Source organism: Larus michahellis, chromosome 1 (genome assembly GCF_964199755.1).
Source record: "Larus michahellis chromosome 1, bLarMic1.1, whole genome shotgun sequence".
Lineage (NCBI taxonomy): Eukaryota > Metazoa > Chordata > Aves > Charadriiformes > Laridae > Larus > Larus michahellis.
The window spans coordinates 2,641,340-2,664,956 of record NC_133896.1 but is presented as its reverse complement, the minus strand read 5'-3'; the positions used below and the strand labels follow the sequence as shown (position 1 = coordinate 2,664,956).

At 43.5% G+C, this 23,617-nt stretch overlaps 1 protein-coding gene across 1 annotated transcript in view; it reads left to right on the top strand.

The window, feature by feature from the left end:
• EXOC4 (exocyst complex component 4) overlaps positions 1-23,617 on the top strand; it is a 431,048-nt gene that overhangs the window by 207,290 nt on the left and 200,141 nt on the right. The window lies entirely within an intron of this gene.

The window sequence follows — 23,617 nt, the reverse complement described above, 5'->3', positions numbered from 1 at the left end:
TCACTGCGTGAAGAGAAAGGAAATACTCCGTGACCCAGCTTGCCCTTTCCTCACTGCAGGACGGGGTGAGTTTGGGTGTAGGTGAAGACTGTAGAAACTTTTTTTTTTTTAATGTGCTTTTACTTTCTTTCATGATCAACAGAGTAAATGTGTGTGTCGTTGCTATCTTAGGCATAGCTCATGATCCTCAACTTTGGCATGCACATGATGCGTGTTTTGGAGCACAAGTCTTGTGAGGAGCAGCTGAGGGAGATGGGGGTGTTCAGCCTGGAGAAGAGGAGGCTGAGGGGAGACCTTCTCGCTCTCTACAACTCCCTGAAAGGACGGGGTAGGGAGATGGGGATCGGTCTCTTCTCCCAAGGAACAGGCGATAGGACAAGAGGAAACGGCCTCAAGTTGTGCCGGGGGAGGTTTAGAATCACAGAGCTGCCTAGGCTGGAAGGAACCTTTCAGATCACCTAGTCAAACCATCAACGTAACTCTGCCAAAAAGATTGATTGGATATTAGGAAAAAGTTCTTCACCAAAAGGGTTATCAAGCATTGGAACAGGCTGCCCAGGGAAGTGGTTGAGTCCCCATCCCTGGAGGTATTTAGAAGATGGGTAGACGTGGTGCTGAGGGACATGGTTTAGAGGTGGCTTTTGTCAGAGTTAGGTTGATGGTTGGACTCGGTGATCTTAAAGGTCCCTTCCAAGCGAGGCAATTCTATGATTCTGTGATGTGTGGGGTGCAGCGTATCTAGGATGACCGTAGGACTGGATTTCTTTTGCTGACAGTAATTCCCTACAGGGAATTCTGTTCCCGATGGGAGTCGGTAGCAATGACCTGTCCTACCAACAAACTGGCTTTACCCATTGACTTCTGTTAAAATTGCCTCTATGATGCTGCCTGTGGCTGTAAAATGCTGAATGTGGCGGATTTGCTAAAATATTGACATTTGCAATAATTTCTAGCATATCGTCTTATGTGTGCATTCCTTGTTGGATAGATCTTTGTCACCCTTTTCCAGACGTTATTGTATTAAGTGTCAATCTCTTGAAGATGTAATTGCTGCAGAGGTGTGAAGTTTTCACTTGCTTTATTTTCTATTTGTTGTTGAGGTTCTTTATGACCTGCCTCAATCGTCTTTCATCGATGTCATTTGTACAGGCTGGTTTGAATTCAAAATGATCAATATTTTATTTAGAAGGGTTTGGTTTTTTTCTTCTTTTTATCAAGTTCACATACATACGTTGACGGAGTGGTTTTAGCACCGTATGGGCCAGCTGATTTTATTAGGAAGCTGAGTGCCTCTGACAGTATTAAGCTAACTGCATGATTGAGAAACCAGGCAGTGGTGTGGTGATTTACAGCCTGAACGTCGCATTAAGTGATGGCTTTACCATGTTTAACACAATAATAATTGATAATATTCATAATAATTCAACATAATTCAGCACAATAACGTTGGGTGGGGAGTCGTAACCACAGCATTCATATTCATCAATCTGAATTGCTCTCTTTTGTGTTACTTTGATGTGAAAAGTGTCACTGTCTGTCACATCAGAGTTGCACAATCACAGCGTTAAGTTTACTGGTTGTAATAGCCATTTTTTGTTGGTCTCTCTTAATTTACAAATTGAGACTGAGATCCTTTGAAGAGCACAGAGTCAGCAAGCTTTCAGGGAGCTGTAAATTAACCCCCGTATCTCCAGTAACGAAGGTTTGTTTAGAGAAACTCTTAGCTTAAAACCGTGGAGGGTGAAAGGGCAAACACATACGAATGGTTTTCAAAGTTTTCCTGCCCTCGAATCCATTTAGAGCAATGCGCCAGAGTTGGGAAGCGAGATGTTGCGCCGTGTGGGATGTGGGTCCCTGATTTCCACTAGGACAATTGAGACTCACCAAGCCCCAGATTAATTACCAGGGCTTAATGACACCACCGCACACGTAATAAACGAATAGTGAATTTTTTTTGGAAGACAAGTGGGTATTCTAGCGGAGATGATTCCTGGGAATAGATTTTGCTAACTACGTACAAAAACTAATTGCACTTACAAATTGAAGAGGAATACACATCTGATTTTCCTTAATTACATATTGCGGGAGGTGTCAAAGTATAAAAGTTACCAAAAAGAGTCCGGTTGCTTTCTTCATCCTTCGCTGCTAACCCGCCTCTGCTCGGATCCTGAAAGCTCTGGTGTTGCTGGCCTGCGGACTAACATCTCCCGTCAGAGGAAGGAAAACGTGCGGGACTGATACCGAAGCCTTTACGTTGTGGAATATTGAACAGCCTGAGTGATGTCTGTTGTAACATTTGTTTCACGGGGATTTTTTGTTGTTGTTGTTGTTGTTTATTTGTTTCAGCTGGCATTTGAAAGGCACTTGGCTCTTCAGGGTAATAATCATTTTACATATGCTTTATAGAGTATGTTTATTACCAGACAATCGAAGAACAGATGTCTGCAGTCTTGAGGCTTAAGGGGGAGGGACAGGAGGGACCGATGGCGTTTGGAATCGTGAAGGCATCGCTGATGCTAACTCGGTTGAGCGTTGTTTGGATATCGGGTATTATGACCGCGAGGGTATCCATTTATTAATATCAGCCACACTTCGTTAAGATCAAGCAGCAATTAAAAAGGTTGGGGGATGGAAGAGAAAGCAAAGTGTTCATTGATTCGGAAGGAACAGTCGCCTCTAAGCCAGGCTGTGTCCTTGGGAAGAAGTGGACCAGAGAGGCTGAATCGACTTGGCGCCCATTGCCCCTCTGCCGGCTGGGCAGAGTCTGTCCCGGGGAACTGCGCCCGTCGGCGGTGCTCTAATCACTGCCTTTGATCCCAAAGTCTGGAGAATAAGAAAGCGAAAAACAAAGTGTTGATTTATTAGAGTACCACCCCCACCCCCCCCCACCCCAAACAAAAAAAAATAATAGAAGGAAGAAGGAAAGGCAGAATGACCCATTGACTCTGCTGATGTGGTTTGAGATGCGAAAACTAAAGCGTAACGCCCCGGTCTCTGCGCGGTCCAAGGAACTGCAAAGTTTTCTGGTTCTTGGTATTTCGGATTGGTCGGAGTTGGGGGGTAAAGAGCAGGTAATAATTTGACATTTTAATTTAATAATTCAGTGGTTATGTTAACTTATACTGGTCTCCATCATTTAAAGCAGTAGCTCTTTACTTGATAGCATTTTTGGAATCTCCTGTTTCTTCCCGTTATGTTAATGCTAATAAAAGTGTGATTGCCCTTTTAATAAATAAAATAAATGCCTTAGGGAATAATCAAGGAGGAGAGCAATTTACTTTTGCTGCCTGTTGATATCAGCGTGTTCCTCGCCAACCGCTGGCAATCAGCTCTGAACCGCTGAAGGTCAAATTTCAGCCCCCGCTGGTCCTCGGGAGGGAGGTGCACAAGGCGCAGAATGTCTGCGCCCAGGCAGGTAGTAGTGGGGATGCTTTAGCTTTCCAGGCTTTGGGAACAATCGTGTCAGGCTTCTGTTTAATTCGGGATCTGTCAAGATAAAAGGTACTGTATGTAGAATTTAAATCCTCTGTTTCTCTTTAAAATGTGGGGAGGGGATGGCACGGTTGGCCCCTTTGGTCTTTGCGAGCATCACCGGCCGCTGCGGCTGAGCAGCGCCCACAACTGCACAACCGTAACCGATACAAAACTCTGTGTATAGCTAAGAACCCGTCTGTACCTCGCTGATAATCCCTTTTAATCTATTTGTACAGCTGGTATAATAAACAACTAATTTGGTTTTAAAATACGCTGTAATATCTTGTAGTTGTGTCCTATAAAATTAACTTGGGATAATACGGGGGAGTGTGTTGTTTGGGAAGCAAAAGGAATGTGAAAATGAGATTCGTTTGTTAGTTACACTTAGTATGTTTAGACTATATTAAGTGATACCAAGTATGTTAAGAAAAATATGTGGTATTTTATCAGTCTAAGTGGTATATATTATTATTAAAGTAGCTGGAAAATGACAAATAATCTTAAGGCACAGATAGTGCTAAATGATGAGAGCTTTTTGCAATCGAACCTGAAATACTTGGTTTTGGAGAAACTGATAAAGCTGACTCAGGTTGGGGGAGGGAACTTAGAATATTGACTGCTTAAAGTTTGTATTACAGGTTGAATAATATTCAGAGGATAAGAGTTTAAGTAAAAGAAAAAAAAGTCTGAGATGCTGTTAGGTTCACAGGAAAACATTATTTGCAAACTTTCAAAGTCAGCGATTCCCTTAGAAATATAACCATCCGGATTTCCTGAATTCTGTTTTTCAAGTCTTACATTCGGACATATCCCTTATCTTCAGAGAGAGGGAGAAAATAGCGCTTAGTTAATGTAAATCGTGCTTTCGCAAGGTAGGCGGTGGCGTCCCTTCAGAGCGGGAGCTGGGGAGGCCGGGAGACGGTGCCTCTCCGCTGCGGCCGCGAAAACGGGCTCAAGTCCGGGGGATCTCGACTCCCGCTTCTCCTTGCGGTGCCGGGAATCACCGCCATGATTCGTATTCCCATCCTTATTTTGGAATCGTTAATACTCATCCTTGAGCGTGACAGATGCTCGATGCGACTTTTCATATACTTGCTGTTTACTTCAATTGACCTGAATCGAAATCTTAAGGGAGCGATTTGACACCCACCTACTGAATTTTTTTTCTGCCCGCCCGCCCCCCCCCCCCAATTTAATGAGTGTTTAGAAGACATTTAGCTGACGCGTCCCTCGCTGTTGACATTTAATACTTTATATCTGTCAACAGCGGGAATGAATGTTTCTTGCGGGCGAATCCTAACTCTCTTTCTCTTTGACAAGCTCTCGTAAAGTCTGCGGCGCCAAATTAGAGAGACACGTTTCAGAAAAGCTTGTTGTTGTGACACTGCTAAGGGAAGGTTTGGTTCTGAGCGAGGCCATCGCAGAAACGGGGCACAGGCACGGGAGAGGGATGGGGAACACCTTCGCTTTTTGTGCTTTTTCCCCCCCGCCCCTCCCCGATGCTTTATGAGAACTGACAGTCTCGCTGTGTGTGTCTGATTAAAGATGACAGTTTATAAAAACCTTAAGGTAAGGCTGTTCATTTTCCATGACAGAAAATAAAGCAATCCCCCCCCCCCGCCCAACCTCCCACACAAACAAAAACTCTTACACGCCACAAAAACTCTTAATATGCGATGCGTTGATTTGTATATTGTCTGTCAGAGAATGTGCTTCGGCAGATCAGTCAAGTTTTGAGTTTTCAAACATGCTTCATCCATACGGGAAATCAACAGCCTGTCAGAAATTTCACATGTCTCCAGCTCCTCCTTCCCTTCAGTTCAAATACAACCCGAAGGAACAGAGAAATTTTGACATTTGCAAGAACTTGCGCTGAATAGCTGAGAACAGTGTTAATTCAATTCCATGATAATGAATTACTTCTAACTTGTAGTACATTCATCAAGCCAATAAAGTAGTTTTGGCTCATTTCTTAATGGAAGCGCTGCTTGAGTTTAGTTCTGGTATTTAACTCATGTTCTCATGGAGCACGATTAAGATTCTCCATATTGCTGAACGCTATTATTTTTATTAGTGTGTAAGCAGAGATTTGTGGTGTCATATGAGGTTTTAGTGACTTATTTATTCCTTTTGGATACTGCGTCACAAGATGTGAGTTGTGTCTTAGAATAGAATAGAATTCCAGTTGGAAGGGACCTGCAAGGGTCACCTAGTCCAGCTGCCCGACTGCCTCAGGGCTGACCAAAAGTTAAAGCATGTTGTTAAGGGCATTGTCCTAATGGCTCTTAAACACTGCCAGTGACGTCCACCACCTCTCTAGGAAGCCTGTTCCAGCGTTTGACCACCCTCTCGGTAAAGAAATGCTTCCCAGCGTTCACTCTGAACCTTCCCCTGGTGCAGCTTTGGGCCACTCCCATGTGTCCTATCACTGGATCCCGGGGAGAAGAGCTCTGCATCTCCCTCTCCACTTGTCCTCTTCAGGAAGCCGTAGAGAGCAATGAGGTTGCCCCTCAGCCTCCTCTTCTCCCAACTAGGCAAGCCCAGAGTCCTCAGCTGCTCCTCACAAGACATTCCTTCCAGCCCCTCCACCAGCTTTGTTGTCCTTGTCTGGATGCATTTGAGTACTTGAGTACCTTCTTAAATGGTGGGACCCAGAACTGCACACAGTATTCAAGGTGGGGCCACACTAAGTGCTAAGTACGACGGGAATGACAGCAAGATCATAGAATCATGGAATCGTTTTGGTTGTAAGAGACCATCATCAAGTCAACCAATCAAGAGATCAACCGTTAACCCAACACTGCCAAGTTACCACTAAACATGTCCCTCAGCACCACGTCTACCCGTCTTCTAGCGATATCTACCCATCTGCCCAGGGAGGTGGTGGAGTCTCCATCTCTGGAGACATTCCAAACCCGCCTGGACACGTTCCTGTGCCACCTGCTCTGGGTGACCCTGCTCTGGCAGGGGGTTGGACTAGATGATCTCCAGAGGTCCCTTCCAACCCCTGCCAGTCTGTGATTCTGTGACCAAGTAATTTTACGCCAGAGTGTTTTGTTACTCATCAACCAGCCAGCCAAGGCCTCTGAAAGACAGCTCCACTAGCACGTTTTCTAGGCCTAAAAACTTTAAAAAAATGTGTTTTTCCTTAAGAGAATCTAGTATACCTGAAACTTTTTGGCTTTTTGTACCTCTGTTTCCATGTAAAACTGTGTGTATTAGCTAACATCTACCTAATTCTAAGTATCTTCTGTAAGAATTCATATGATGGCTGCAAATTGTTTGCTAGAATTAAAAAAAAAAAAAAATCTGGGAAAAAGAGTTATTTTTCTGTGATTTTCAGATTGCAGCTGAGACTGAGGCAAAGGAGCTGGTGTAGTAGAAGCATGGACCAAAAATTATGCTTCCTTTATGTATATCTTTTTAATTTATTTTACTAGTTACCTGCTAATGCGTTATAGGGAACGTTCTGCAAGAGTTTGTAGGCACTATACTCAGGAAATGAGAGAGAAAGTATGGTCGAAGTGGGTCTTACATGGGCTGAAGTTTATAGATTTTCTTTTTTTTTTGTTGTTTCCCCTGTTTCTTTTCCTTTTCTTGCTCCCCCAGCCACCACCAGAAGCATGACCATCGTGGTACTCAAAAACCTGTTGGTCAGAAAAGTATTTAGGAAAACTGGAAGGGGAAAATGGATCCATTTATTTAATTTAACCATCTTAAGTACGAAATGGCTTAATCTTAGAATGCTTTAAGGAGCCGGAGTTACACACCGAGACGCACGTTTAATGCTTTGGCTTATCAGACGCTATAAATCTCTTCAATCGGAAGGTGAGATTCTGCTGTGCAGGAGCCGGGGCCTTTCTAGCAGCTGGGGAATGAACTTCCACAGCAGTTAAAACGTGCTGTAATAACACCAGCTTTCATTTCAAATATAGCGAGTTCTACTCTGATGCTGCAAAAAAAAAAAAAAAAAAGAAATCTGCAAAGCCCGAGAAAAACTCGCAAGGCGAAAATAGAAAAGCATCCTTCGTTTTTGTCGTGGAAGAAAAGGGGGAAAAGTGTGACAAATTCTGAGTTTGTGCTGCGTCTGTGGAAGCTGTTCAGAAAACACCGTCGTGAGGGCTTTCCCTGGGTGCAGCGGGGGGAATCCAACGATGAGAACCTCGTGTGGCTTAAGTCCAATTTATAGTCTTATGGCCCTGAAAAACTTTGGAGAGTGCATGTGGTTACTTTCGTAAAGCTTTATGAATTTTTGATTGAAATAGAGGAGAGCTGTTGCTCAATGAGAACAAAGAAGGCGATTCCCATATTTTGTATTCGCTGATAAAAGCCAAGTTTTAAAGCCCAGAATGCCGGCGCTTGTTGGACCCCATTTCCCTTGTAGAGCAACCAGCAGAACACGCATCTGAAAGGAAAGGGCTTTCATTTTTTTATCATAATTATAATTATTCTTCTACATAAACATCGTGTGGTTTAGCTAAAGGGTCTTCTGGGAAAAGCCTTTGGTAGTGAACTGGAGTTCCCTTTGGTTTGGGTCACTCATGTCAGAGCAATGCGCTTTGTGCTTCAGATGGATTATTTTTGCTCGGTTTTTGCCAACCTTCTGTACAATTCAGAATTTTGTAATTTGGGGAAGCTATAGCTGTTATCTCAGTTACAGCACGGAGGTGAATTTGTGTCTCCAGGGATACTAAACGGGGGGGGGGGTGGGGAGGGAAGAGATTTTCGCAGTATTTGAATTTCATCTGTGATTTCAAAGGGTGAAATGTGAAATGCTTGTTTCAACTATCGCCCTCTTCGCTTTGCTCAGCACAGCTAAAAATAACGGGGTTGAAGCTACTCCACCAGTAAGCTGCATTTTCCCATTCTGCTGAATTCTGCCACGGATGTTACGGTGCAGAGCCCTCATTTATTCCTCTTTTACAGACCAGGTTCTTTGGTCCGGACACATCAGCTGTGGCTGCACAACCACTTGTGGGGTTTTCCTGCTGCCCCAAAGGCGGGTGGCGAAAGGAGAGTCCTGGTAGCACCGTAGGAGATGCCTCGCAGGGTAGTCAGCCCATGGACAAGCGTGTTTTTCAGACACCAGGCCATACGCAGAATAGTTTTTCAGGGGAATATCCCTGAGGAGTTTAATTTTCAGTTCTGCTAATTTTTAGAGATGTATAGAATAGCCGCAAATAAATTTTGCAGGGAAGAAGTTGGCCTTTATTTTGGTTATTTTTGGGTCCCAGGTGTCTTGAATGGTGAATGGATTAACAGTAGTTGCACACTGGGTAAAACCACTGCTGAGCATTCCTGTAGCTCTTTCGTCTGATAACTTCCCAGCTTTTCAGAGACAGCGATTCATTAACACCTCAGTGGGAAATTGCTCCGTACGTGGAAATCCTGGTTATGCCACTGCCAGGGATGAAGCCGTTGTGGATGAAGCGTCAAGTTGAATGCTCATAAATTCTGTGCAGGTTTGGGATGGGCAGGACGTAACTGGAAGTCATAAATTCCCACTGTTACTAATCAAGGTCCAGATTTTCTGTTTTATTGGAACTTTGTCTCTCCGGGTTGTATTTTTACAAATGGATTTGCTCTGAGGGGGTGCAAACGGGTCTGTGACAGCTTAGTTTAGCTCCGGGAGTTCTTCTGTAGCCTGATAGCGACGTCTCTGCTCCCTGCTTGTACTTGGGTGCTTTAATTACCTTTCACTTAGGTGCTTTGGTCAACTTTGAGGACCACATCCAGCACAAGGTGGTGTGAATGCCTTGTGTAGACTTCAAGCAGCTTTCTTCACATCGTTGCATTCCTTAAAGCCGGAGTCTTTCACCAGCTTTTAAAATGGGAGTGTTTTTTCTGGAGACGACATCTGAAAACTGGAAGAGATATTGGGAACCTGTTAGCTCAGGGCTGATGTCCCCGCTCCCAAGTGGCGGCAGCAAGGCCAAGTGGACCAAGCGTCTGATGCCGTTGGATCACTTCTGCCTTGGCTTCTTTCTCTGTAAATTGGAGATAACTCTTATTCCACATGTCGGTTGTCTCGTTTGTCATCTGTGCTGCCATACAGAGAGACCTGGACAGACTGGAGAGTTGGGCAGAGAGGAACCTTATGAAATTCAACAAGGGCAAGTGTAGGGTGCTGCACCTGGGGAGGAATAACCCCCTGCACCAGGACAGGTTGGGGGTGACCTGCTGGAGAGCAGCTCTGTGGAAAGAGACCTGGGAGTCCTGGTGGACAACAGGATGACCATGAGCCAGCCATGTGCCCTTGTGGCCAAGAAGGCCAATGGCATCCTGGCGGGCATCAAGAAGAGTGTGGCCAGCAGGTGGAGGGAGGTCATCCTCCCCCTCTGCTCTGCCCTGGGGAGGCCACACCTGGAGTGTTGTGTCCAGTTCTGGGCTCCCTGGTTCCAGAAGGACAGGGAACTGCTGGAGGGGGGACAGCAAAGGGCTACAGACATGATGAGGGGACTGGAACATCTCTCTTATGAAGAAAGGCTGAGGGATTTGGGTCTCTTCAGTCAGGGAAAAAGACGACTGAGGGGGTATCTTATCAACACTTATAAATCCTTAAAGGGTGGGTGTCAGGAGGATGGGGCCAGGCTCTTTTCAGTGGTGCCCGGGGACAGGACAAGAGGGAACGGGCACAAACTTGAGCATTGGAAGTTCCATCTCAACATGAGGAGGAACTTCTTTGCTGTGAGGGTGGCAGAGCCCTGGCACAGGCTGCCCAGAGAGGTGGTGGAGTCTCCGTCTCTGGAGACATTCCAAACCCGCCTGGAGGCGTTCCTGTGCCACCTGCTGTGGGTGACCCTGCTCTGGCAGGGGGTTGGACTAGATGATCTCCAGAGGTGTGTTTCAACTCCTACGATTCTGTGATTCTGTGTGAATAGCAGCATCAGAGAACTGACTGTGGCTGGTTTGTGTTGTTGGGGTTTCGTGGCTGGTTAAGTGTTTCTGCACTCAGGGACAGGGCATGAAAAGGAGGGTATGAAGCGGCATTTCTATCGAGGTGGACTCCAGCGAGTCACAGCTTGTCTAAGTGTTATGGATGTTTAATTGAGTACATGGACACCAGGAAATAGTTTTGTTCCTGGAGAAAATCCAGACAGTGACATATCACTTGGAACTGAATTTTTTAAATGGACCTTTAGATGCAGTTACTACTCACAATAGTGGCAACTTGAGATTTCAGGAGCCCGGTAAGACCGGTGAAAGCCATTACCCTTCAGATCACCTGGTTTCTGGGTGTTTTTTGCTGCGGAAATACTAAAACAAAGCTAACAGCGTCTCTTTTTTCCCCCAGTCTTTATTGTGACTTAAGAACCAATCCTTGCAATAATACTTAAAACTAATGGAGTGGTGATACCAGGGATGCTAAATGATGTGATAATGCCTCTGAACACAAAAGCACTTCTTTTTATTTAGGTTTAATTTTGGCTGCCCCCGCTGATTTGTCATAGGATAAAAAGACCGCGGAGAAGGCAGTGTACTGGGAGTGCTGTGTATGCTGTCGAATGTAACGACGATGATCAGGTTCTGACTGAAGCTCTTAGTGGCTTTCATAATTTTGGGGACTCTTTTCAGTACTCTCATTATCTCTGCAGTAACAGTAAGAGAGTGTTTTCAAAGTAAAAAATAAATTTAAAAGTCTTTACGCCCTGTGAGGTCAAATAACATTGCTAAGTACATGCAGAGCCCTCAAAATTTGTCTGTTCCTTGGTTTTGGGATACGCAAGTTGATAATTTTTCATCCTGAGCCAGGTAGCTAGTGCAGTGGACACGAGATGTATTTGTTCCACATACAAAGAAAAATTGGAGACCTTCTAGAAATAACACTAAGTACAACAAGAAGGAAGAAATATTGGGAAGTGTCAGATTTGGTTCTCTTCTAATAGGTCTCCGGAGCTCTCAGAAGTCACCATTCTGCTGCTTTTGGGGGAGGATGAGGGACAGCCGTGGAGAACCGTGGTCTGGTGGGTGGCCAGACAGTGGAGAACTCACAGTGCAGAAAATCAAAACTGCTACGTGGAGTGGGAAATTTGAAATGCTCACAAGTTTTATAAAACTACAGGGAGGAAATAAACCCATCCTCTTTTGCTACATCTTCACAAAAGGTGGAGGCAGGTCTTCAGTCTGGAATCATTCTTCATTTTATGTTACGGGGCTGTGCAGGTTATCACTGCAATCCATTCCTCGTTGTGAATGTCACCCCTCTTGATGCATACCCTAGAACTGATTTTAGTGAAAGTGGGGCTTGCAATTCACTCGGAAAATCAAACTGGGCCTGCGCCACGTGTAGATCATTAATCTGAACTGAAAGCAAATTGTGGTTAAAAAGTAATAAAAGTTAATTAATTGCAAGGAAAATCTAGATTGCTAGTTGCTATCTTTTCTTAACATTGGTGCTTCTCTCTCTCTCCTTTGCCTGGCTCCTAACTTATTGTTTCCTCTCCTTCCCAGGCAATGTTCTTCCTACTTCTTTAAGTATTCGGGAGTATTTTCTGCTCCCCATTCATCCGGGTCAATCTTTCTTGTATGTAAGAGGTGCCAAACTTATCACTATATGAGCTGCTGATAAAATAATTCATCCAACCTCTGCTCATCTGCCTTGTTCCCCAAAGTCCCCACCGCTGGCACGTGTCCGGTCACACAAGAGGTGCCATGTGAAACACACGTTTTTCCTGGTCTGATGGGAGGAGATCTGCCACGTGCATCCCCCAAGAGCCTCCTAAAGAAAACGTTTGGCACTTCTTCCATATTAAAAAAACAACTAGTAGTTTTCAAGGATGGAGAACTATTGTTCGAGTAAGCAGAACGGGTACCTATTGTCAGTTTTAGATACGTCCAGGCCAATAGTTAAGTGGGTTTTTTTTCTGGTTAGCTTGATGAAAGGTAGTAATGGGTTTAATTGCTGGTTGTCATTTGTAATGCGGTATATGCAGTATTAGAGTTATTGTGATAATGCGTTGTAATTACCCACCATCAAGCGTTTTACAATGTTAAAAATATGATCTTTGAAATAACGTGGCGAAGTTCTCTGAATTGAAGGCAATAGCTATTGAGAGTACAATATCATTTAAAAACGTCAATCAAGTCAGTTAGGTAAACAAAATGAGGGTGGTGGAGTTTTTTCCATAAATTCTTCCTACGCCCTTAAACCTTCCCGAAAGCTTGGCAGAATGAGCAACGTGCCTGGAGGACTGATAAATAAAAGCTATTTCAGAGTTCCCTGCGCACACGCCCCGTTTGAAAAGTATCGTGCGTCTTGTGTCCAGAGCTCTGTCCAGAAAACCTCTTTGTGTTCAAACCCAGAGGGATTACTATTCATTTTGGCTTTGCTCTAGTAGGAGAGACAAAACTCTTCGTAGGTGGCGTCGCCCCTAACTCTGCGTGAGAAATGGTGGTGCGAAATGGTCGATGGGGCGAAGTTTTTTAAAAAGGCAGAGGTTTCAATTTGCGTTGACCTTCTCTATGCGCACAAATGAATCAGGAGATGCAAATGAAGCAGGGGAGGCTGAACTACCAAATTTGTATGCTTAGTTGCTTCGGTCGTGTGCCTAGTCTGGCAAAGAAAAGGGAGGGAGAGGAAAAAAATATCTGAAGTCTAATGAATAGAAGTGTGGCTCCCAATGACCTTTACCTACTATTATAATTTTGATGTAGAACAACCAAATTCCTGAAGATGTTTAATCAGCAAAGTTGAATTTTGATGAAACCACGTGCCACACTCCCATTACTGCTGCAGAAATTAATTAAAATTCATAGCGATATTCTCGATTCATAGGGATTAACACCAGTGAACTGTCACCTTATCACATTCTTTCCATCCTTGGTGGGTCACAAAGCCTAGCGTAAGATAGAAGCATCCTGCATTGATAAATCCAACTCCACACCCGTTCAGATGTGAAATTTATTTGGGTAACAAAGCATCCCATGAAAGGTGAATTAAAACATCATGTATGTATTCCATATTTTTAGCCTAGATTTTTAATTAAGAGGTTTAAATTGATTCCATCTTCTTTTTTTCTGCAGGGAAGCGCATGTACATGTGTAGTCTCGTGATGGGACTGGTATCATTGCAAACCCTCTAAAATCATGACCCAGAATTTCCCCTAGCCCGTGGCATTAAAGAAATGATTGTGCCTCTAATTTAACTTATGTTGCCAAAAAAGAAAGATGAAAAGACCAATGGTGTGACAATAGTGACATTTTTCTTCTTCCAGAAAAGAAGATGAAATAAAACCTTTCTTTATAATTCTTTCAAATTCCTGAAGCTCAGGTAGATCTTGTCAGAGACGTGTCGTGTGTTCAGGTGGCCTGCTGAATTTTAAAGGCAATTTTAAATACGTTGTTTTCCTCTCCTTTTCGTACAAAATCAAACCGGGATAACCGAGGCTGACAGTAGATTTTTGCTGAGCTTAATAGGCGTAAATCTCTCTCTGGATGGAATTAGGATCAGGCATGAAGAGCCCGGCTGAGGGAGAAGACGATGTCAGTGTCGCTAACGGGCATTTTCGAAGACTTCCCTGTGTTTGGTGGCAAGTCCCAGCAGCTCAACACAGAAAAAAAAAGTCAAATTGTCAAAAGTCATTAGTGGTTGTCACTTCATAGACCTTCACACTGGAGTTCCCCCTTTGGAATTTCAGTGGAATGCTTTTTATTTTTTTTTTTCTGCTTTTTCAAGTAAGTAGGACAATCAGCCGTTGTACAAAACTGCTGGGATTTAACCCATTCGTAGCTTTTTGGTTATGGCTGCAAAGAAATGGTGAATTTAGGAGTTTGAGGTTCAGTTCTGTGCTCTGCCAGAACCTTTGCTGCTTCTGCTAACTGTTTTTATACCCAAATCCCCAAGGACACTTTTTGAAGCTTGATTTCCTCAGAGATGGAGGCCTTGTGGGTATGGCTAGATAAGCTTTGCTGAAACTTGATTTAGGGCTTACCAACTTTAGTACATCAGCCCTTCTAGTTCCTTGTGTTTCGACATTGTTTCACCTCTGTTTTTTTCAGGTAGTCTCCAAACACTCTTATTTTAGTAAAGTAGCCTTTTAAATGAATTGCCCAAGGAAGGACTGTAGTTGCCCTGTTTCTGTTGTTCTGTGTGAAACTAAACAAGTCAGTGCTAAATGTTGCTGTTTGCCTCTCTTCATAATTGAGCGCCCTTTCCACGGATTTATTCCTTAGTGTCTAATTAGGAACTTCTTGATTGTTCATTGGGGCAGTTTGACAAAGGGAAGAGGAGACTGATTAAATAGGAGGTAAATAACCTAATAGCTCGTTATATACATATATATCTTGTTTTATATATATGTAAATATAACGTAATATCTTGTTAATAACCTGTTCTGGTGGTGAGCCCCTGGCCCAGGTTGCCCCGAGAAGCTGTGGCTGCCCCATCCCTGGAGGGGTTCAAGGCCAGGTTGGACGGGGCTTGGAGCAACCTGGGCTGGTGGGAGGTGTCCCTGCCCAGGGCAGGGGGGTTGAAACAAGATGATCTTTAAGGTCCCTTCCAGCTCAAACCAACCAACCAACCAACCCAAATTCTGTGATTCTATGAGTATAGGGTTTGTCATGAGGTCTTTCAGTCAGCACCATCCAGGTAGGAATCCTTCATTACTCGTTGTCTCCTAGAGCGTGAGAATTTGGTCTAGCCTTAAAGGCTGCTTCTGCACGGCTATTTCAACGCGGGCATTTTCCTCACCCCTCCAATTTAGCCATGGTAGCAAAATCCCTCCAGAGCCACGGTCACGAACAAAGATTTCTTTCTGTCCTGTCTTCTGCTCAAGGTCCATGTTGAAGCTACACTGCAATAGCGCTCTAACTCCATCCCCACCAGGGTCATTGCTGCTCCAATGCTGCTGAAGCAAAAGACTGAGAGGGGGATATTTTTAATATATTCCCTTTCTGTTCCTTTCTCTAAGAGGTGGATTTTGGGAGCCTTATTTAGATGGTTTATTCCCCAGATTCTCAGATACAAAGTGGTGCCGCTGTTATTTTTATAGACTTTTTTTTCTTTTTTTTTTTTTTGCACATAGTCATCCAGAAATAGGAAGGTTTCGGTTTAGTTTATACGCTTTGAATTCCCAAATTTTAAAGGATATATTAGTAATGCTTTGGTGGCCTAATTATATACCTAATTATATTTAGCAGTTTTACAGTTTTTGCCAGTTTCTGATGGTTTTTACTGTACCGATCTTTGCTATTTGTGACATTTAAAGCATATGTTTGAATTCTTCCATCTCCTGTGTCTTGTCATTCCGTTGCTCTTTTTTAGAACTGATATGTAACTTTCGCAAAATAATTGCACAATAAGAAATGCAGTGTAATTTTTTGAAATATGCCAAACCAGTAGGTATACCCTCAAGAAAAAGAAATAGAGAACGATGATGCGGCTGCAGGTGTGCTGAGAATAAGGAACCAGCTGGTTTGGTGAGTAGCAGAGTGGTTGGGGGCATGTAAATAAGAGTTTTTTCCTGGCAGCTTTTGGTTTGTATTTTTGTGTCTAGTATCCCCCTTTAGAAGCAAAATATATTGAGGAGAAAAAAAACAAAACAACAAAACAAGAACGCGGAAGTCACCTTAAACTTGGCCTGGAGGTGCTTTTTGCAGTAAATCTTTTGACGTTTTTGATATCCATGTCATTACAAAGTTGGGGGGGAAAATTCCCACTTTGTATGACGAGCCACCCCAGAGAGAGCCGTTGTGTCACAGGCCATTAATGTTCGTCATTACAAAGCGGAACGTGGCTTTTTCCTTTGTTCATCCCCATTGATACTCATCTGCACAGAGGTGTATAGAGTTGGCCAGGGGGTATAGCAAGAAGTGAACTTTGAAGCTCAAGGGTTGTCTCTCTCATGTAGCATCTCGAAAACACTATTGGCCCAGGAGGCACTTGTACTGAACTGTTGGCATGGGGTGCGTGACTTCAGTGTCACTTTGGTTTTAATAGGGAATGTTGGTTTATGGAGGTAGACGAAGCCTGCGTGCTTCAAGGGAACCTTCTGGGGCAGGAGTGAGGGTTGGCTCATGCTGGAGCGCACCCGGCGCGTGTAGGGACAAATATGTTGAGATGGTGTCCTCAGGCCTTTGCATTATCGCAGCTTCCCTGTGGTGCCAGCTGAGATGGTCAACGTTCCTCAGCTGGAAAATCGCTGCCTTTCACAATTTACCGTACTTCAACTTCCACACTTCGGTTTTTTGGTGTTTTTTTTTTTTTTCCTTTGTTTGGCTGTTTGCTACGTAACAAATAGCACGGCAACATGTCAGCCAAAAAGACGCCCCCTCTTTTCACACGTTACTGTCCCTTTTTTGTGTATTTCTATAAAAAAAAATTTCTCAGTTGCACTAAGGATGCCATTAAGTCTTTGAAACACAACTATCAGTTTCTTTTTATTATAACACAAGTCACTGCAGTAACTAAGTACTGATACAGTCTGGTCTATTTTTATGAAATCCAGAGCAGGATGAATTAAAAAAATGTATATTCTTGGGTTACTAGGAGGTGCTGAGCTTTGTAAGTGTGAGAGTCAAACCAGCTTCTTCCTAGAGTCCTCAAACAGGTTCTTTTGACTGCATCATTAGTCCCCCGGGAATATTTGAGGTATTGTTAGAAGACAGAGATGGTTTCAATGAGAGCGTCACTCAACAGATGCAGAGGACTGAGGGTCTGTCTCTTCCATTCAATCGCTACTGCAGAACTGGAGAAGAAAACCAGCTCAGCAAGGGCGACCGCAGAAAGTTAGGTCGGAAGGTGTGAAGGGGAGCGCGATGCTCCTGAGCAGGTCTGCAGTTAGATCTGCCCAATTTCACAACTGCATGGAAAGACTGGATGTGAGGGTTGGTTCTCTTCTCTCTATTCCCCTTGAGATGTTACCTGTAATGTTCTTAACGTTACAGGTTACAAAGTAAAACACACAAATTCCTGTCTTATTTCGTAGAATCATAGAATAGTTAGGGTTGGAAGGGACCTTAAAGGTCATCCAGTCCCACCCCCCTGCCCTGGGCAGGGACACCTCCCACCAGCCCAGGTTGCTCCAAGCCCCGTCCAACCTGGCCTTGAACCCCTCCAGGGATGGGGCAGCCACAGCTTCTCTGGGCAACCTGGGCCAGAGGCTCACCCCCCTCACAGCAAAGAATTTCTTCCTGACATCTAACCTAAATCTCCCCTCTTTCAGTTTAAAACCCTTCCTCCTTGTCCCATGGCTCCCCTCCCTGATCCAGAGTCCCTCCCCAGCTTTCCTGGAGCCCCTTTAGGGACTGGAAGGGGCTGGAAAGTCTCCCCGGAGCCTTCTCTTCTCCAGGCTGAACCCCCCCAGCTCTCTCAGCCTGTCCCCACAGCAGAGGGGCTCCAGCCCTCCCAGCATCTTCATATTTGCAGCCCATAAGACCCGATCATTCATGCTTTGGGAGTTCGTTTCCCAGTCCCCGTAATTTTCAGTGCCGTGGAGCCTTGCCTCTTAATTCCATGGCTTGTCAGCAGGGAAAACCTCATTGACACGTGTTTTCTTAAGAGAACAGACAACATGTCGGTTTAGGTTCTGGGAAAGGGCAGTTTTGTTTAAATAACCACAAAACAAGCCTTGTTCAACCTAAGGAAGCAGGCGACTACAACTTTGCAACGTTGCTTTAATTGAGGTATTTTTAGCCAACAACTTCTATCTCATTGAACTTTCTGTTGGACCCTCTTCTTTCTCCTCCTGTCTCATAGATGAAGGTCTAGAACCTGAAGGGAGCCACAAGTAGTCAGGAGCAAATGTAGGAACGAGCCTTAGCAAGGGCTCATCAGACAGTCGCATCCTCATCTCACGCACAAGGACAAGGCTCAACTCATAACGAAATCTGCACGTTTTCTTTTAGGGTATTTCTAACTATGGTGAGAAATTTGCTCTTGCTTTGCATGTCAAATAGGTGGGAATATTTATTCCCACACTTAAAAGTACAGTCTGAATATACTTTTTCACCTTCTGAATTGCGTATAGAGGAGAGAGCACCATCTGACTCTCTGCTTGCTAAAATAAATGTCAGAAAGGACGCGACCTAATTATCTTTCTTCCCATTTTCCATCTACATGAACTCTTTTCGCTTTGTGGGTGTTTAAAACCGCTGATTTTTGTCATTGATCCTAGAATTTCCATAATTTCAGTATTCACCGAAGAGGGCAATGAAGTATGTATGTGTCTTATAATTATGTGATGACATGCAAATAATGTCTCCTAGGTAAAGAATCAAAGATTCCGATATTGATAAGCTTTAAAAAAATCTCTTTGGTTAAGCTTAGACTACGTCAGTCCCAGAATTTAAAGTTCCAAGTGAAAGAGAAATATAGAATTTACCTCAAACTTTGTAATCCCATTTCTCATCCTATCACTTCTTTTGTTGCCTCAACACCAAGTTGATGCTGTAGCTCAAGGGCAAAAAATTAAGCATTTTGATGAGCCAGTCTGCAAAGGGCTGGACATTATAAATTGAAACGCTAATTGGAGACAAAGGAGCTTTGAGAATGGGTAAGAACTTGGAGGAGGCTTGAAATTTAATGGATGTAATAACAGTTATGTTGTCTTGAGGTTATGTGCATTATATTTACATGTGTTCCTTCGAATCGTGAGTTTATGTTGTTTGTATAGATCTGACACTCTTCTTGGGCTATGAATTGCTATTTATACGCTCATCAACGGATTAGTGCAGTAGACATCATAAAGGAAATGGGCACTTGTCATTAATTTTATTACATCATAGAATTTTTAATACCCTTGAAAATACAAGCGGGTTTTTTTTGGTTTTGTTTGGTTTTGCCATGGCATAGTGTTGTATGTCTAGTTTTAATAGAACCTACAGTCGTCTTTCAAGACCGTGTTGAAGACTCTTAACATTCAATGCCAAATTGTTTTTTCATAAGGCATTTATGGAACAGGCTGTCCAGGAAAGTGGTGGAATCGCCATCCCGGGAGGTATTTAAAAGCCGGGTAGATGTGGTGCTGAGGGACATGGTTTAGTGGTGGACTTGGCAGTGTTAGGTTGATGGTTGGACTCAATGATCTGAAAGGTTCCTTCCAACCTAGGCAGTTCTGTGATTTAAATATACTGAAATGTGTATGTCTATGGAGGAGAGGGGACAGAAGCACATAGAGGAAAAGGTGCAAAACTCCATTAAGCTTTTTATCTCTAAAGGCAGAAGAATGATAGAGTCATTTTGGGTGGAACCGACAACACCCGTGTTGTGTTTACAGCCGTCCCTTAGACTTCTCCGGTCAAAGTATTGAAGGATCCAAGAATATTAAGTGACCCTGTTTACCAGAATTATTGAGATAATTTATTATTAGATTAATTATTCTCATTATTTTTATGTTTAAATAAATACGTTTAAGTTGTGTATTATAGTGAGGGTGGACAATTTTTATTTCTCTTGGCTGCATTTCACAACAATTAAGCCCTGTAGGGCTCAGACACCAACCCCTCTCGTGTTAATCTAAGTCTGGATGAGCTGCATCCTCGTATTGCTCTTTCCCCTCCATTTGAGTCTTTCACCGGTAATCTTCTAAGAAAAGATGGGGGGGGGGGGCAAAGGATTTTTGGGTTGAAATCAAATTGTGTGTAGCTATTAAAGGCTGGTAGGACGTTTGCTTTGAAAAGATTAACCTATTGTCAAAATCAGCAAAAATGACAGCACCAACTCTGTTTCTCACCCTCCCCTAAAGAATTTGAGTGTCTCAGGCCTTTGAGGTGTCAGGGAGATCTGCACCGTTTATTGGGTTTTTTGCCTTACAAACTCTGATCCTCAGGTTTAACCAGTTGGACACCCTCCGTTGACAGTACGTGTCATCTTCACCCTCCGACAATCACCGCCTGATCAACAAAAATAACTCCCTCGTTGCAGACGAATCAAAGCCACTGAAGGGTGAGCGTCGCAATCACAGCCTTTCAGCCTGTGATGTGTGCGCACGGCGACAAACCGCCAAATCCCTGCTACTTGTCCTTTCTTTTGTAGCCGGGCTTCAAAGAGTAGGGCAGTCTGATCCTTGACTTTAAACACCCTTTAATAAGAAATCCTTTCCTTCGCTGCCTTCTCTGCCATTGTGCATCATGCATAAATCACTGAACATTCACAGCGCTTTTGGCTTACTTTTTTTTTTTTAAGAGCTATTTAGCTTTTCTGACCATTTTGGTCCAGATCGCCATCACGATTGTACTGAGGACTCGTTTCTCTAAACTTTATGTTACTCTACTGCCACATCAGAGTGACCAGAGCGAAAGGGAGGGGGAAGCACGCCTTTTCTCAGTAACTAATTCACTTCTAGAAGAGTTGCAGTTCCTCCTCTCTTTAATGTCAATGCTGTCCCACCGTGACCTGATGCCGAGATGTATTTGGTTCCCCCCGACACACGTTACAGAAAATACTGACCTGACCTTTAAAAAAATTTATTAACATTTATAAATTTTATTTTACTGTGTCATGTTGAGAGAAATTGTTCCGGCTGGACAGGGGGAGTGCTTCTATAATGGCATGGCTTCACTTGTTTGTGTAACAACATATTAAAAACGCCTCCCTTTTTGGTCCTAATCCCACCCACCCTTTCGCATGTATTTTGTCTATACTTGGTGGTCTTTGCGGATTAGCCTTAATCAACTGCTTTTTATAATATTATCTGCTTGCTGTGGGTGTCGCCTAACACAGGTTGAAGGTAGACCATGCGTAGGCTTTGGTTGATTTTTGATGTGTTCGGGAAGAAGGAACAGTTTTCTTGACTATTTCTATCCTTGGGTTTTTCCTGGAGTGGCCAACTTGTGATGGAGGTAACTGGAGGGGGGCGGGCATTAGGAAGATCCTGCCCATCTGCGATACGAATCATCTCAGGGATGTCCTGGCTGTATTTTGGCTCTGAGCTGAAGTCCTTTTCCACAAGAGAAATACAGAACAAGAGCCCACTCTGTACGGGTTTGGCTCAGAATTGGCAAACTGTATTTCACTTCTTCAGGTCGCCTCTCCTGAATTTAATTAGGAAGCAAAACTAAGTGTGAACTGGGGGATGTTGTTATGAACTATGGATAAATGTGAAGAAGGGCAAATAGCCTCTTGGCCAGTGTTGGCTGAGGAAGAAATGGATGTAACCTTTCTTTTCCATCACTTGGTAAGACACCGTTCGTTGTCTTACTTTTTTTCTTTGCTGGTTATTCAGATATCTGCTGGTGACGCTCTTGGCACTTGTGTATTAAGTTGTTTGGTTTTGAAATCGTTTCAATAATGCAAATTAATAAAAATGGCATAGGAGACAGCAACGTCATGCTGCTGGCTCTGAAAGGCAGCTCCTCTTATCTACAGCAGTGGGAAGACTGTTTCTGTGGAGTAACCGATTCTGTCGGCTTGGGTGCTTACCTTATAAAAGTCAAAAATAAAATTGGAATGAAAAATGGAATTTCATTTCTATATTCTAAATATGTTATAGTCCCTAGAGTAGATGGGGAAGAGAAATAGGCATCCCAGTGCCTAATTCTTGGAAGACCAATATTTGTTGAAGTAACATTTGCTTTTAACTTGTGTAATGTCTTCGTGCACAGTACGTAGAGCTTTAAATAGTCCGTTTCGGGTATAAATTTTACCTTGGTGACTTGTGTAATTTAAGAGTAGTTAAAGGAGACCTTGGTTTTGCTTTGCGGCAAGTCTAATGCTACAGAAGGACCAAGATGTTACTCTCTCTGCGTTATTGTTTTTGGGGATCGATTTATTTTTAATTCATAAGAGCAAATGTTAAATAAGGCACACACTTGATGTCAATCCGTTACTTTAATAAAAAAAATGGGATCCTACTCCTGCCAGGTCTTAATCACAGATCTCCCACGGATGCCATGTGTACCTTCAGCACAAAACAGCTTTGGTGCCTCTGCTTTGCCTCTCTGCCCCGTGCAGATTGTGTCGTGTCCTACCTGGGCTTCCCCGGCAATTAATTGCGTAATGGTTGCGAAATATTTTGAGATGGAAATGCTTGTGTCACTGCTTGGTTTTCACCGTGCTTATATTTCCTCCCAGTGTGTAGGATTTTCCCAGCCCATCTCTCAAGCAGCCGTGCAGTTGTTGCTTAATGTGCACGCTGCAATAATGACTGAAATTAATTTCTTAGAACTGACACCAAAATAATTAATACGGCCCTCTTGGGCTGCATGTGATAGAAGTGGGCTGAGGAAATGGAGATATTAAAGTGTGGCTGTCCTTCTTCACAGATGTGAAATGTCATCATCAGTTCATAGCAGTCTTGCTTTATTACGGCCATATTAAAATGAATGTTTTGCACATCTTCATAGAGTACCTATTAACAGCATTTCCTTGATTTGAAAAATGGCTCCAGTATGCGAATGCAACCCATTCCGATGAATAAATTTAGCACTTTAATGCTATTTATTTACTCCACACTGTAAAATGTAATAAGATAAATAATGGGTCCCAGAGGGGCGTGGGGTAAGTTGGTGATCATCCTCTCAGCAGGCAGATGAACACAGCTCGAGTAGAGAAATAATGATCAAAATTCACCGTGCTCCCTGGGATGCCATTTATATACCTGAATCTAATAAAGAAAGAATTACAATGCTTAACAACGTGCTTAGCGCTGGGATCGGAATGTAATGAGACCGGCAGAGAGGAATCTACAGCCGTATTAGCTGAGTTTGAAGTGTCACGTTGGAGGTGTGGGCGGCGGGAGCTACAAGTGATCTGATGCCCCATCAGTGTGGGATTTGCTGGCCGTCGGGATACCTGTGCTTTCTTCTTTACTGGCTAGCAAAATCCAGTCCAGGGCAAGCTTTATTCTCTTTATCCAGAGCATTCTGCTGAAGGCTATTTTGAGGTCTGGATTTTAAACCTCTCCAAATGTCTTTGGATTTTCTATCCAAACATAGTGCAGGACTGAGGTGGTTACAAGCGTGCGTGAAGGTTGTAGAGCTGGTCAAGATTTAAACGACAAAATTGCACGAGACTGGCAAGTGATTGCTTGGTTTTCGTTGGGTTTATTTTTAAAGAAGTTTGGGTGATTCTATCCCTGTGATTATCCAGGTCGGAACGTGGTTGGAATTTCAGGGTGGGGAACAAAAGGAAGCCTGGTTCCTGTTGTGGTATAGAATTTGGGAGTGTTGCTCATGGTGGGCTTGGAGTGACCACGGATGGCCCAGA